This window comes from Bos grunniens, chromosome 3 (assembly GCF_055505025.1).
Source record: "Bos grunniens cultivar Pamir isolate PY7600 chromosome 3, Bosgru_T2T1.0, whole genome shotgun sequence".
Classification (NCBI taxonomy): Eukaryota; Metazoa; Chordata; class Mammalia; order Artiodactyla; family Bovidae; genus Bos; species Bos grunniens.
The window spans coordinates 50,726,635-50,742,519 of NC_141167.1; the positions used below are offsets into that span (position 1 = coordinate 50,726,635).

The 15,885-nt window shown below is 37.0% G+C and overlaps 1 pseudogene; it reads left to right on the top strand.

Annotated features, from left to right (window-relative positions):
- The first annotated feature begins 7,045 nt into the window (after positions 1 to 7,045).
- Positions 7,046 to 7,975, top strand: LOC147375609 (uncharacterized; annotated as a pseudogene).
- Positions 7,976 to 15,885: the final 7,910 nt, after the last annotated feature.

The window sequence follows — 15,885 nt, forward strand, 5'->3', positions numbered from 1 at the left end:
CAGTAGAAAGTATTTCTCATCCTATATCACTTTGACTATATATTTGAATATATTATTGTATAGAAATTGGTAGAATAGTTTAAGATAATCATAAATATAAAAATGCAATAATTGCAAAGCAACAGAAAATACTACTTAGTTAATAAAAATAGTGATCTTTAATACTGAACTGATAAAATCTTATGCGAAAAAATAATACTAAACTGTTGAAGTAACATCAGGATAATTTCTAGCTGCTTAAAATTAACCAATTTGTTAAAGCAAGTATAAGGTAATTGTTTGTGATTTAAATTTAAAAATATAGGAAGAAATGTTATTTTTTACTCTAATTCCAATGTTTTTAGATAAGTATAATGATTTTAGATAAGTAAGATACTCTTTAACTCTCATGGCTTTTTTTAAACATCAGGAATATTAGAATAAATAGGAAATAATTAATAGAATTTTATATAAAATGGGTGGTCCCACAGTATTTGGAATGACAGAGGGAGTGACAGATGTTATTAGGTTTCATGGATTCAGATAGCTTAATCTAATACAACCATATTCCGATGCATATGATTTTAATTATTTCATAGTGACACATTTATGGTCCTCAGGAGGCATCATGGCGAAATAGAAAAGGCACTAGACTTTGAATCAGGAAACAGCCTGGGAATAGCAAAGCTCTGGTACTTATGGATTATATGACCTTGAGTAAACTATCTTAGTTCTTTAAACTCACTTTCCTCGTCTATAAAAGAGAAACAATAAATTAAATTAAATGTTATACTGTGACATTATCTGGGATGGTTAACACATTTTAATCTTCATGATCCACTGATGATGGCTACAAAAGTATTCACTTGAGAGGGAAGTCAATCAGAATTCAGCATGATTTATAATTGACATTTTCCAAGGGTTAAAACTCCCTTGTCTCTAACAGAATATATGTTCCAAAACTGCATATTCCCTCCTTTTCACCTTATCTTACCTTCTTTTCACATATCTAATATATATTGTGAATACTAGTCAGCTCAATTTAAAATATCAATGTTTATCTCAGATTAAAAAGAATAAGTTAAATTGTTTCAACATATTAATTTTTTGCTTCCTCCCTGCAACTGAGTACCATAGTAAAAAATGAAAAGACATGTAAAGACAATGAGAAAGAAAGAAAGAAAATAGCAGTGACATATAAAAAAAAATGGAAGCAGGAAAGCAGATGAATAAAAGGTAAGGGACAACAAATATTATAAAGTTGAAATTTACTGCAAGGAAACGAGAAAGCTGATTCACAGTATAGAACACTAAAAAGGCAGAGAATTGGAAACATGACTTAAATAATTGTTTTAAAGGCATAATTATGTCAACAGAACTTTTGGCAACCACATGTAACCAAGTGACTCTTTCATCTCTTTGTAGGAGATGGGAGATTAAAGATTTATTTTGCAGAAAAGTTAAACTAGAGAGATTTTATATTCAGGGACATAAGTACAGCTAAGGATTCAGGACTATCTGACTGAAAAATTGGGAAATGAAGGTCCTCATACCAAGTTTTGCAGAGATCTCAGTGCTCTATGGTGACCTAAATGGGAAGAAAATCCAAAAAAGAGGGGCTATATGTATAAGTATGGCTGATTTACTTTGCTGTACAGCAGAAATTGACACAGAAGTGTAAGGCAACTATACTCCAATAAAAACCATCAAATCTATGTGATATTAGTATTCTCAGAAAAGGAGAATAAATTGTATCTATTAACTAAATTGCATCTATTATCTAAGAATTGTTGTTGTATATTTTAGTGTGCATTTTAGAATTTTGACTACATAATTTAAAAAATAGAGTTAGAAGGAAAAACTTAGTAAATATTCCATAAAAAAGGGAAAATTAAGAAAGGAGGAAATAGGTTATAAAAAGTAGGAAAGTAAAAGGATCAGTCCAAGAGGTCTGTCTGAATAATAGGGATTCTAGAAAGAGAAAACAAAATAGATAAAATGGATGAAATAAATACAAGAATAATGGGTCAGAAAGATGGTAGACTAGGAATCTATGAGAGTACCACCCATATCCTCAATCTTTCACAGGAATATCAAATAAATAACTACAGAATGGCTAAAACAGCTTTATACAAGCTCTGGAAATGAGTCAATGATTTACAGCAACTAAATAAGCACTCAATCCAGAAAAAGCCACATTCAAAAGAGTCAGATATATCAAGGGATCATTTAGATGTAAAAACATATGGCAGAAACTATATTTTATTAGAATGATAACTTATTAATATTTAATTAAAATATTTATTAATAAATTGACAGAAAAGTAAGACATTCATAACATCTTTATTTGCAGTTCTCTATTCAGTCTAATCACACGGACCATAGCCTTGTCTAACTCAATGAAACTAAGCCATGCCGTGTGGGGCTATCCAAGACAGGGGGGTCATGGCGGAGAGGTGTGACAGAAAGTGGTCCACTAGAGAAGGGAATGGCAAACCACTTCAGTATTCTTGCCTTGAAAACCCCATGAACAGTATGAAAAGGCAAAATGATAGGATACTGAAACAGGAACTCCCCAGGTCGGTAGGTGCCCAATATGCTACTGGAGATCAGTGGAGAAATAACTCTAGAATGAATGAAGGGATGGAGCCAAAGCAAAAACAATACCCAGTTGTGGATGTGACAGGTGATAGAAGTAATATCCGATGCTGTAAAGAGCAATATTGCATAGGAACCCGGAATGTTAGGTCCATGAATCAAGGCAAATTGGAAGTGGTCATACAGGAGATGGCAAGAGTGAAAGTCGACATTCTAGGAATCAGCGATCTAAAATGGACTGGAATAAGTGAATTTAACTCAGATGACCATTATATCTACTATTGTGGGCAGGAATCCCTTAGAGGAAATGAAGTAGCCATCATGGTCAACAGAACAAGTCCGAAATGCAGTACTTGGATGAAATCTCAAAAACGACAGAATGATCTCTGTTCGTTTCCAAGGCAAACCATTCAATATCACAGTAATCCAAGTCTATGCTCCAACCAGTAACGCTGAAGAAGCTGAAGTTGAACAGTTCTATGAAGACCTACAAGACCTTTTAGAACTAACAGCCAAAAAAGATGTCCTTTTTATTATAGGGGACTGGAATGCAAAAGAAGGAAGTCAAGAAACACCTGGAGTAACAGGCAAATTTGGCTTTGGAATACGGAATGAAGCAGGGCAAAGACTAATAGAGTTTTGCCAAGAGAACGCACTGGTCATAGCAAACACCCTCTTCCAACAACACAAGCGAAGACTCTACACATGGACATCACTAGCTGGTTAACACCGAAATCAGACTGATTATATTCTTTGCAGCCAAAGATGGAGAAGCTCTATACAGTCAGCAAAAATAAGACCGGGGGCTGACTGTGGCTCAGATCATGAACTCCTTATTGCCAAATTCAGACTTAAATTGAAGAAAGTAGGGAAAACCACTAGACCATTCAGGTATGACCTAAATCAAATCCCTTATACAGTGGAAGTGAGGAATAGATTTAAGGGCCTAGATCTGATAGATAGAGTGCTTGATGAACTATGGAATGAGGTTCATGACATTGTACAGGAGACAGGGATCAAGACCATCCCCATGAAAAAGAAATGCAAAAAAGCAAAATGGCTGTCTGGGGAGGCTTACAAATAGCTGTGAAAAGAAGCGAAGCAAAAAACAAAGGAGAAAAGGAAAGATATAAGCATCTGAATGCAGAGTTCCAAAGAATAGCAAGGAAGAGCAACTGATTCCTTCCCCAGTACGGTGAAGCAGAATCAGGAGAAATCAGGCCATTGTCAGTTCTCTTACTTACGATGGAAGGAACAGAGTAGAATTTGTTTGGAATGTTCTAGCTTGTTTTGGGGCTGCCTGAAGGACTAGTTTGTCTCTCACCTGACCCAAAGATCAGAAGAGAAATAGAAATAAAGAATCCAGGCTACAGAATCCAACAACACATTAAAAAGATCATACACCATGACCAAGTGGGCTTTATCCCAGGGATGCAAGGATTCTTCAATATCCGCAAATCAATCAATGTAATACACCACATTAACAAATTGAAAAAGAAAAACCATATGATTATCTTAATAGATGGAGAGAAAGCCTTGACAAAATTCAACACCCATTTATGATAAAAACTATCCAGAAAGCAGGAATAGAAGGAACATACCTCAACATAATAAAAGCTATATATGACAAACCCACAGCAAACATTATCCTCAATGGTGAAAAATTAAAAGCATTTCCTCTAAAGCCAGGACAAGACAAGGGTGCCCACTTTCACCATTACTATTCAACATAGTTTTGGAAGTTTTGGCCACAGCAATCAGAGCAGAAAAAGAAATAAAAGGAATCCAAATTGGAAAAGAAGAAGTAAAACTCTCACTGTTTGCAGATGACATGATCCTCTACATAGAAAACCCTAAAGACTCCACCAGAAAATTACTAGAACTAATCAATGACTATAGTAAAGTTGCAGGATATAAAATCAACACACAGAAATCCCTTGCATTCCTATACACTAATAATGAGAAAACAGAAAGAGAAGTTAAGGAAATAATTCCATTCACCATTGCAAAGGAAAGAATAAAATACTTAGGAATATATCTACCTAAAGAAACTAAAGACCTATATATAGAAAACTATAAAACACTGGTGAAAGAAATCAAAGAGGACACTAATAGATGGAGAAATATACCATGTTCATGGATTGGAAGAATCAATATAGTGAAAATGAGTATACTACCCAATGCAATTTGTAGATTCAATGCAATCCCTATCAAGCTACCAACAGTATTCTTCACAGAGCTAGAACAAATAATTTCACAATTTGTATGGAAATACAAAAAACCTCGAATAGCCAAAGCGATCTTGAGAAAGAAGAATGGAACTGGAGGAATCAACCTACCTGACTTCAGGCTGTACTACAAAGCCACAGTTATCAAGACTGTATGGTACTGGCACAAAGACAGAAATATAGATCAATGAAACAAAATAGAAAGCCCAGAGATAAATCCACGCACATATGGACACCTTATCTTTGACAAAGGAGGCAAGAATATACAATGGATTAAAGACAATCTCTTTAACAAGTGGTGCTGGGAAATTTGGTCAACCACTTGTAAAAGAATGAAACTAGAACACTTTCTAACACCATACACAAAAATAAACTCAAAATGGATTAAAGATCTAAACATAAGACCAGAAACTATAAAACTCCTAGAGGAGAACATAGGCAAAACACTCTCTGACATATATCATAGCAGGATCCTCTATGACCAACCTCCCAGAATATTGGAAATAAAAGCAAAAATAAACAAATGGGACCTAATTAACCTTAAAAGCTTCTGCACAACAAAGGAAATTATCAGCAAGGTGAAAAGACAGCCTTCAGAATGAGAGAAAATAATAGCAAATGAAGCAACTGACAAACAACTAATCTCAAAAATACACAAGCAACTCCTACAGCTCAACTCCAGAAAAATAAATGACCCAATCAAAAAATGGGCCAAAGAACTAAATAGACATTTCTCCAAAGAAGACATACAGATGGCTAACAAACACATGAAAAGATACTCAACATCACTCATTATCAGAGAAATGCAAATCAAGACCACTATGAGGTACCATTTCCCGCCAGTCAGAATGGCTGCGATCCAAAAGTCTACAAGTAATAAATGCTGGAGAGGGTGTGGAGAAAAGGGAACCCTCTTACACTGTTTGTGGGAATGCAAACTAGTACAGCCACTATGGAGAACAGTGTGGAGATTCCTTAAAAAACTGGAAATAGAACTGACTTATGATCCAGCAATCCCACTGCTGGGCATACACACTGAGGAAATCAGAAGGGAAAGAGACACGTGTACCCCAATGTTCATCGCAGCACTGTTTATAATAGCCAGGACATGGAAGCAACCTAGATGTCCATCAGCAGATGAATGGATAAGAAAGCAGTGGTACATATACACAATGGAGTATTACTCAGCCATTAAAAAGAATTCATTTGAATCAGTTCTAATGAGGTGGATGAAACTGGAGCCTATTATACAGAGTGAAGTAAGCCAGAAGGAAAAACACCAATACAGTATACTAATGCATATATATGGAATTTAGAAAGATGGTAACAATAACCCTGTGTACGAGACAGCAAAAGAGACACTGATGTATAGAACAGTCTTATGGACTCGGTGGGAGAGGGAGAGGGTGGGAAGATTTGGGAGAATGGCATTGAAACATGTAAAATATCATGTATGAAACGAGATGCTAGTCCAGGTTCAATGCACGGTACTGGATGCTTGGGGCTGGTGCACTGGGATGACCCAGAGGGATGGTATGGGGAGGGAGGAGGGAGGAGGGAGGAGGGTTCAGGATGGGGAACACATGTATACCTGTGATGGATTCATTTTGATATTTGGCAAAACTAATACAATTATGTAAAGTTTAAAAATAAAATAAAATAAAAAAAATAAAATAATAAAAAAAAGAAAATACAAAAACAAAACAAAACAAAAAAAAAGAATCCAGGCTAGAAACCAAAGAAATAGTGGTGAACACTGTAAAAACTGCAGGGAACTGCTGATCCACAGACCTCAGGGGAAAGCAGTGTGGACTGAGAAATACAAATCGAAAATGTGAGATCCCGAAATAAAGCTGGGTAGAAACTCTTTGGGAAACCCAGACATTTCACTTGGGGACATAAAACAAAAACAAACAAAAGGGACCTAATTAAACTTAAAAGCTTTTGCACAGCAAAGGAAACCATAAAACAAAAAGACCTATAGGATCAGAAAAAATATTAGCAAATGATGTAACTGACAAGAGATTAATCTCAAATTAAAACATACAAACAGCTCATACAACTCAAACAAACAAACAAGTAAAACAATCCAATCAAAAAATGGGCAGAACAGAGAAATGACTGGCTTCAGAGGCTGAGTACAGTGGGAGCAGGTTATGGAGGTGGGAAAGTTCTGCACTTTGGTGTAAATTTCACTTGATCAGGGATCATTTCTCAGACTCAAGTTAGAAGTGAGAGCTCAGATAAGTGAGGTCCCCATTGCTTCAGAAGGGGAGAATGTATTTATCAGAGGTGAAAGAGAATTTGCTAGGAGTCAAAGAAAATAATAAAATGTCCAGCACTAGAGCTCCTGCTCCTTCTCCTACCAAATGCAAAGATCACTCTGATAAAACTCCAAGGATCGCTCTAGAGATAAAGTGACCACCAAGGGGTCAGGAGAGAAGGATCATGACTGGTGTGAAACTCAAAAGTGGTGCAATGCTTCCAGTGGTAGCAGCAGCACCAGGTCTCAGTTAGCTCCATCTCTAGTTCGGGCCCCAGAACGGGCTCCAGCAGCAGCTCCGGCTCAACCTCAGCATCCAGCCTCTCAGAAGTTGCAGCATATCCTGCAGCTCCAGCTCCAGCAGCACCTCTGGCTCTCAGAGTCCTTCTCAGGGCAAATATGACAATAGGTAGGGCTCCCCCTCCAAATTCAAACCTCCCAAAAAAGATGAAAACAAAAAGAAAAGGCAGAGACCTTCCCCCAAACCCACCAAAGTGCACATCAGGAGGCTCACCATGAATGTGACCAAGGATCACATCATGAAGATACACTCCAACTCTGGGAAAATTAATGATTGACATGTCTGTGGAAAGGATGCAGCCCCATCTGTCTAAAGACAACACATGTATGGAGTTTGAGAATCCAGATGAGGTGGAAAAGGCACTGAAGCACATGAATGGAGGACAAATTGATGGTCAGAAGAGCACTGCCAACGCTGTGCTGGCCCTCTGGCCTCGGCCAGCTCCACTGGCAATTCCAATCAGTCCTCTCAGGAGAACTACCTCTCACATGGCACAGGTCACCCCCATGGATGAGGAGAAGGTCACTTTCCCCTTGGCACAGGGCCTCTTTGCAAAGGCGAGCCTGCTCCCCCTGTGGCCCGCCAAAGGAGCTACTCCAGCTCTGACTCTTCCCTATAAGCAGGGCCACTGAAGTCCTGCCCCTTTGACTTGTATCCCATCTAACACACTCTTGTCACTTTTATAGCCGAACGAGTATTGCCAGGAAAGAAATCCCTCACTTGGGGGCAGGCTTTGAAGGTGAAGCAACCAACTGAGATATTTCCTCTGTCAGCATGATTCGGGTTGCAGGCGTGTTGTTGGTTTGGGGTTGTGCTTATAAGGATGACCTCTGGTTTTTTGGCTAGAAAGATTCCACACTTCTAGTTCCTGAGTCAGTTTAGCAGCAAAGTCAGCAGGGCTGAACAGAGGGCTTCAGGTGGTGTTACAGCTCCAGGTGGGAGCTTGTTTTGATATTCCACAGATGATCTGGGGCCCCTCTGGTGGTCTGGTCAGGCCTAACCTGCTGGCCTGCAGAGTCCTACAGGAAAGGGAATGCTTTTACACAATGGCCATTCCTGTTAGCCTGGCCCTGTTTCCCTGCTTGAGTCCTCTGATCTTTAGGGTCAAATACTGCCTGTTATCTGCCCAAAATGATTCTTTTCACATGTACTCATGTGTATACACATGTGTGCACACAAACACACCCACATCTCTCTTTCTTTCCAAAATGGTGAGTAAGTTGGAAACCAGCTCTGATAGGTCATCACAAAACCCCCTGTTGTTTTGGTATTCATGGTGGTTGTGCAGGTTGCCTTGGCAACATGTACATTCTTTTCTGGCTTTTCTTGTACAGTCAGTATTATTAATTTTCTGTTTTGAGTTTTTTAACTTTGCAGCATTTTAGATAATGCTGTGTTTCCATTTTGCTGTGTAGAATAAAATAATTGTGTTCAATAAACCTAGGATTAGAGTGTAAAAAAAGAAATGGGTAGAAGATCTAAATAGACATTTCTCCAAAGAAGACATACAGATGGCCATATGGTACCTAAAAAGATATTCAACACTGCCAATTATTAGAGAAGTTCAAATCAAAACTACAGTGAGGTATCATCTCATACCAGTCAGAATAGCCAACATAAAAAAGTCTATAAATAACAAATGCTGAAGATGGTGTGGAGAAAAAACAACCCACTACATTGTTTATGGGAACGTAAACTGGTAAACCACTATGAATAGTATGGAAGATCCTTAATAAACTAAAAATAGAGCTACTATATGATCCTACAATCCCATTGCTAGGCATATATCTGGGGAAAGACATAATCTGAAAAGATACATCCAACCCAATGTAAATTGAAGTACTATTTAAAATTGTCATGACATGGAAGCAACTTAAGTATTCATCAACAGATGAATTGAAAAGTAGATATGGCATGTATATTTTGTATATATATAAATACATATATATAGAATTCTATATATAATATAATATTACTAAGTCATAAAAAAGAATAAAATGTGATTTGTAGCAAAATGGATGGACCTAGAGATGATCATAAATGAAGCAAGCCAGACAAAAGAAACAAACAGCAAATGACATCACTTATACATGGAATCTAAAAAAATGACACAAATGACCTTATTTAGGAAATGAAAATAGATTCACAGACGTAGAAAACAAACATAAGGTTACCAAAGGGAAAAAGGTGGGAGAGATGGGATACACTGACCCAGACGGGATGCGTGTTCAGAAAAGACCCAAGAAAACCTTAAGTATATTGACCTTGGGTTAAACTCAAATTTAAGGGGTTCACTAACTAGTAAGAGGGAGAAGGCAATGGCACCCCACTCCAGTACTCTTGCCTGGAAAATCCCATGGCAGAGGAGCCTGGTAGGCTGCACTCCATGGGGTTGTGAAGAGTCGGACACGACTGAGTGACTTCACTTTCACTTTTCACTTTCATGCACTGGAGAAGGAAATGGCAATCCACTCCAGTGTTCTTGCCTGGAGAATCCCAGGAACTGGGGAGCCTGGTGGGCTGCCATCTATGGGGTCACACAGAGTTGGACACTACTGAAGTGACTTAGCAGCAGCAGTAGCAATTAGTAAGAGATTTCCATGCAAGTCTGCAAAGACTGGAACATGTGACTATTTTACAAACGTCATATTTTCAACAAGGCATACAAAGGAAATAGAGAAACAAGGCCCATTCAAAGGACAAAAAATAAATTCCCAGAAACTTTCCCCAAAGAAACATTCATATTAGCTTTATTGGACAAAAGTTTTAAAACAATGCTTTTAAAATTTGCTCAAAGATATGAAGGAAAATATAGACAAAGAACTAAAGGAAATAAGGAAAACAATCCATGAATAAAATATCAATGAAGGCATAGAAATAATCAAAGAAACAGAATGGGGGGGCAGAAAAATAAAACAACCAAATTGAAAAGTTTACTGTGCAGTGCTTAGCCATTCAGTCGTGTCTGACTCTTTGTAAGCCTGTGGACTATAGTCTGCCAGGCTCCTCTGTGCATGGGGAATCCCCAGGCAAGAATACTGGAATACATTGCCAGTCCCTTCTCCAGGGAATCTTCCCACCCCAGGGACTGAACTCAGGTCTCCTGCATTGCAGGTGGATTCTTTACCATCTGAAGCCAGCAGGAAAGCCCAAAAAGTTCATGAGAAGGGTTCAAAAATAGACCTTTAAAAAAGAAAGCAGAATCAGCAAAATTTAAAGATGTCATTTGAAATAATTGAGCCTGAGGAACAAAATGAAAGAGAATGAAGATAAGTGAACAGAGACTAAGAAACTTATAAAATCCCATAAAATGTTCTAATATATTTATTATGGAATTCCCAGAAAAAGAAGAGAGAAAGGAACAGAAAGATTATTTGAAGAAAAATTGGCTGAACTCTCAAATTTGAAAGAAGTTCTATGAATGCCAAGGAAGATAAACAAAATGAGACTCATATTGAAAGACAGAATAAAAAACTGCCAAAAGTCCCAAACGAGGTGAGAAATTTGAAAGCCAAAATAGAAAGTGAGTCATCACATACAAAAGATTTTCAATAAAACAACCAGAAGATGCATCAGCAGAAACTTTACAATTGAGAAGGCAGTGGGATGATATATTTAAAATGCTGAAATTAAAAAAAAAAAGGTGTCCAATTTTATATTTTATAAATTTTATATAAAATTTTATATAAGAATTTTATATTTAGAGAATTTTATATTTAGTAAAACTACCTTTGATAGTCAATTTTATGTGACAGTTTGGGCCATGGTACTCAGATGTTTGGTCACACATTATTCCAGATGTTTCTGTGAAGGTAAATTTTGGACAAAATTAACACTTAACCAGTAGACCTTGAGTAAGGATATTCTATAATAAAATAAAGACATGAAAGACATTATATAATGAAATAAAGATGTTATATAACAAAATAAAGGCATTACATAAAAGAGGGTGAGTTAACCAAAAAAACATAATAATTATGAACACACATGTGTCAAACTTCAGATACACAAAATATATGATGCAAACATTTACAGAATTGAAAGCAGACATAAACATCTCTGCAATAAATGGTAGGAGACTTCAGTGCCTCACTTTCAATACAGGACAGAACAACAGAGAGATCAGAAAGTAAACAGAAGATTCAAACAAAACTATAGATCAATTGGATCTAACAGCCATATGCAAAACACTCGGTAAACCGCAGCAGAATATACATTTTTCTCAAGTGTATATGGGACATAATCAGGATACACAATATGTTAGGCCATAAGACAAGTTTTAAAAAATTTTAAAATACTGAAATCATACCAAATGTATTTTGAAAGCATAAGGGAATGAAAAAATCAACAGCATAAGGAAAAATGGAAAATTCATAAATCTGTGAAAGTTAAATGGCATACTCTTAAAGAGCCAATAAGTCAGAGGAGAAATCACAATGGAAAGTATAAAATATCTTGAGGCAATTAAAAATGCATGCACACTATACTGAAACTTATGGGCTGCAGCAAAATCAGTGCCAAGAAGCAAGAATAAAGTGTAAAGTGATCACATTACAGAAAAAGAAAGATTCCAAGTAAACAAACTATGTAGCTTATGGAATTAGAAAAAGAAGAATGAACTAAACTCAAAGCTAGCAGAAAAATAGGAAATAAATACTAGCATAGAAGTAACAAAACAGAACTCTGAGAACAACAGAAAAAAACACAGAAAACAGGATTTGCTTCTTCAAAAAGGTAAGCAAAATTGGCAAAATTTTATCTAGAAAGATTAAGAGAAAAACATAGATAAGGATCAAATAGCTGAAATCAGAAATCAAAGGGGACTAATCAACATTACAAAAATAAAAAATATTATGAGTACTATAAACAGTTATATTTAAATAGGAAAACTTAGAAGAAATGGTCAAATACCTAGAAATATGCACCTACAAACACTGAATCATGAAGAAACAGAAATTCTAAATTGATCTATAATTCATAAGGAGATTGAATAATAATCAAAGACTTCCCAACATTTTCCCAAAGAAAGCTGAAGACCAAATGGTTCCCTTAGTGAAGAAGAATGAACAACAATACTTCTCAAATTCTTCTAAAAAATTGAAGAGGAAGGATTGTCTCCTAACTCCTATGAGGTTACATTAGCTTGATACCAAAGCCAGACAAAGAGACTATAAATAATGAAAATGAATTACTTTATGAATATTGATATAAAAATCCTCACCAAAATTCAATTAAACAGCATATTAAAAATATCACACACTGAGACCAAGTGGGAATTATTCTTGAAATCCAAAAAATGGTACAATATATGAAAATCAATGTAATATACATTAACAGAATGAATTAAAAAAAAAATTATCTCAATCAGTGCAGGATAAAAAATGGCAAAATTCAACACTTTGATGATAAAAAATACCCAACAAACAGGGAACAGAGGAAACTACCTTGCTTGCTAAGTGGCTCAGTGATAAAGAATCTGTCTGTCAATGCAGGAGACACACAAGAGTTGGGTTTACTCCTGGGTTGGGAATATCCCCTGGAGGAGGAAACCCACTCCAGTATTCTTGCCTGAAAAATCCCACAGACAGAGAAGCCTGGTGGGCTACAGTCCATGGGGTCACAAAGTGGCAGACATCACTGAGAACACATGCATGCACACACCTCAACATAAGTTAGTATAGGAAAATAACATTATTTTGCTGACAAAGGTCCGTCTAGTCAAAGCTATGGTTTTTCCAGTAGTCCTGTATGGATGTGAGAGTTGGACTATAAAGAAAGCTGAGTGCAGAAGAATTGATGCTTTTGAACTGTGGTGTTGGAGAAGATTCCTGAGAGTTCCTTGGACTGCAAGGAGATCAAACCAATCAATCCTAAAGGAAATCAGTCCTGAATATTCATTGGAAGGACTGATGCTGAAGCTGAAGCTCCAATACTTAGGCCACCTGATGTGAAGAACTAACTCATTGGAAAAGACCCTGATGCTGGGAAAGATTGAAGGCAGGAGCAGAAGAGGACGACAGAGGATGAGATGGTTGAATGACATCACCGACTCGACGGACATGAGTTTGAGCAAGCTCTTGGGAGTTGGTGATGGACAGGGAAGCCTGGTGTGTCCATGGGGTCGCAAAGAGCTGGACAGGACTGAGCAACTGAACTGAACTCAGGGTAATAACAAGGTCTTCCCTGTTGGCTCAGTGGTAAAGAATCCACCTGTCAATGCAGGACATGCAGGTTTGATCCCTGGGTTGGGAAGATCAGCTGGAGAAGGAAATAGCCACACACTCCAGTACTCTTGCCTGAAAAATCTCATGGATAGTGGAGCCTGGTGGGCTACAGTCCATGGTGTCACAAACAGTCAGACATGACTGAGCATGCATGTATGCACAAACCTCAACATAATTTACATCATGTGGGAAAATAACAAGGGCTTCCCTGGTGGCTCAGTGGTAAAGAATCCACCTGCCAATGCAGGAGAAGCTATTTGACTCCTGGGTTGGAAGATCCTCTGGAGAAGGAAAAATCTACCTACCCCAGTATTCTTGCCTGGGAAATCCTATGGACAAATGATTCTGATGTGCTACAGTCCACTGAGTCACAAAATAGTCAGACAAAACTTAGCAAATGAAAATAACAAGAAAATAACACACCTAACATCACATTCAATGTAAAATATTGAAAAAATTGTCCTCTAAGATCATGAATAAGACAAGGATGCCTACTTTTGTCTTTTGTATTTAATATAGTACTAGAAGTCCTAGTCAGACCATTTAGGCAAGGAAATGAATTAAAAGACATGCAAATTAGAACAGTAGAAATAAAATTATCTCTCTTCATAGAGGACATGATCTTATATTTGGAAAAATCTTGAAGATTTTAAACACACACACACATATACTCTGACATGCCCCAAATCCTGTCAGAATTAATAGACAAATTCAGCAAAATTACAGAATACAAAGCCAATACACAAGTATCTTTTGTTTTTTTACACATTCTCAAAGAACCCAAAAAGGAAATTTAGAAAACAATTCCATTTGTAATAGTATCAAGAAGACTATCATACATAGAATAAAGTTAACCAAAGAGGTGAGGAAACTGTACATTGAAACCTTAATGTATTGTTGAAAGAAATTAAAGGTGACACAAGTAAGTGGAAAGACATCCTGTGTTTATGAACTTGAAGACTTAATATTGTTAGGCTACCATTCAAAGTAATCTACAAATTCAATGCAATCCATATAAAAATCCACTTGTTCTCACACATAAGCCCCCATTTTAAAACTTACTGCAAAGCTTTGGTAATCAAAACAGCATGCCTCTGATATAAAGACAGACACACAAATCAAGGGAACAGAATAAGAGCCCAGATGTAAACCCCTGCAGGTATGGTCAAATGACTTTCAACATGGGTATCAAAACCATTCAATGGGGAAAGGACAACCTTTCAACAAAATGTTGGGAAAACTGCATTCCATATGCAAAAAAGTGAAACTGGACCCTTACTTTGCATCATATGCAAAAATTAAGCCCCAATGGATCAACAGTCTAAATATAAGGACTGAAACTATAAAACTCTTAGAGGAAGACACAGGGCAAAAAACTTCATAACAGGATTTTGAATGATTTCTTTGTTATAACACCAAAAGCACATACAACACACACAAAAACAAATAGCCCAGGGAGAGGATATATGGATGCTGCTGCTGCTGCTAAGTCACTTCAGTCGTGTCCGACTCTGTGCAACCCCATAGACGGCAGCCCACCAGGCTCCCCTGTCCCTGGGATTCTCCAGGCAACAACACTGGAGTGGTTTGCCATTTCCTTCTCCAATGCATGAAAGTGAAAAGTGAAAGTGAAGTCGCTCAGTCGTGTCCGACTCTTATCGACCCCATGGATTGCAGCCTACTAGGCTCCTCCATCCATGGGATTTTCCAGGCAAGAGTACTGGAGTGGGGTGCCATTGCCTTGTACAGCAGAAACTAACATAACATTGCAAAATAATTATATTCCAAAAAAACCTAAATACCTCAACTTCACTAAAATTTTGTGCATCAAAAATAGGCAATCCACAGATTGGGGGAAAATATCTGCATACCACATATCTGATGAGGGACTGATATTTAGAGTATATATATATATATATATATATATAAATCATATAACTCAACAACAAATATCAAACAAACCAATGAGGAAATGGGCAAATGATCTGAATAGATATCTTTCCAAAGATGATACACAAATAATAAATACACACAATAAATATGCTCAACATCACTAATGATTATGGAAATGCAAATCAAAACCACAATGAGATATGACCTCACAACCACTAGGATGGCAGTTAACAACAACAGCAACAGAAAATAACATCTGTTGGTCAGGATGTGGAGAAACTGGAATTCTTGTGCACTAATATTGAGAATGTAGAGTGGTATAATCATTGTGGAAAAAGTATGGTAGTTCCTCAAAAAAATAAAAATAAAATTATATCATCCAGAAATTTCACTTCTGTG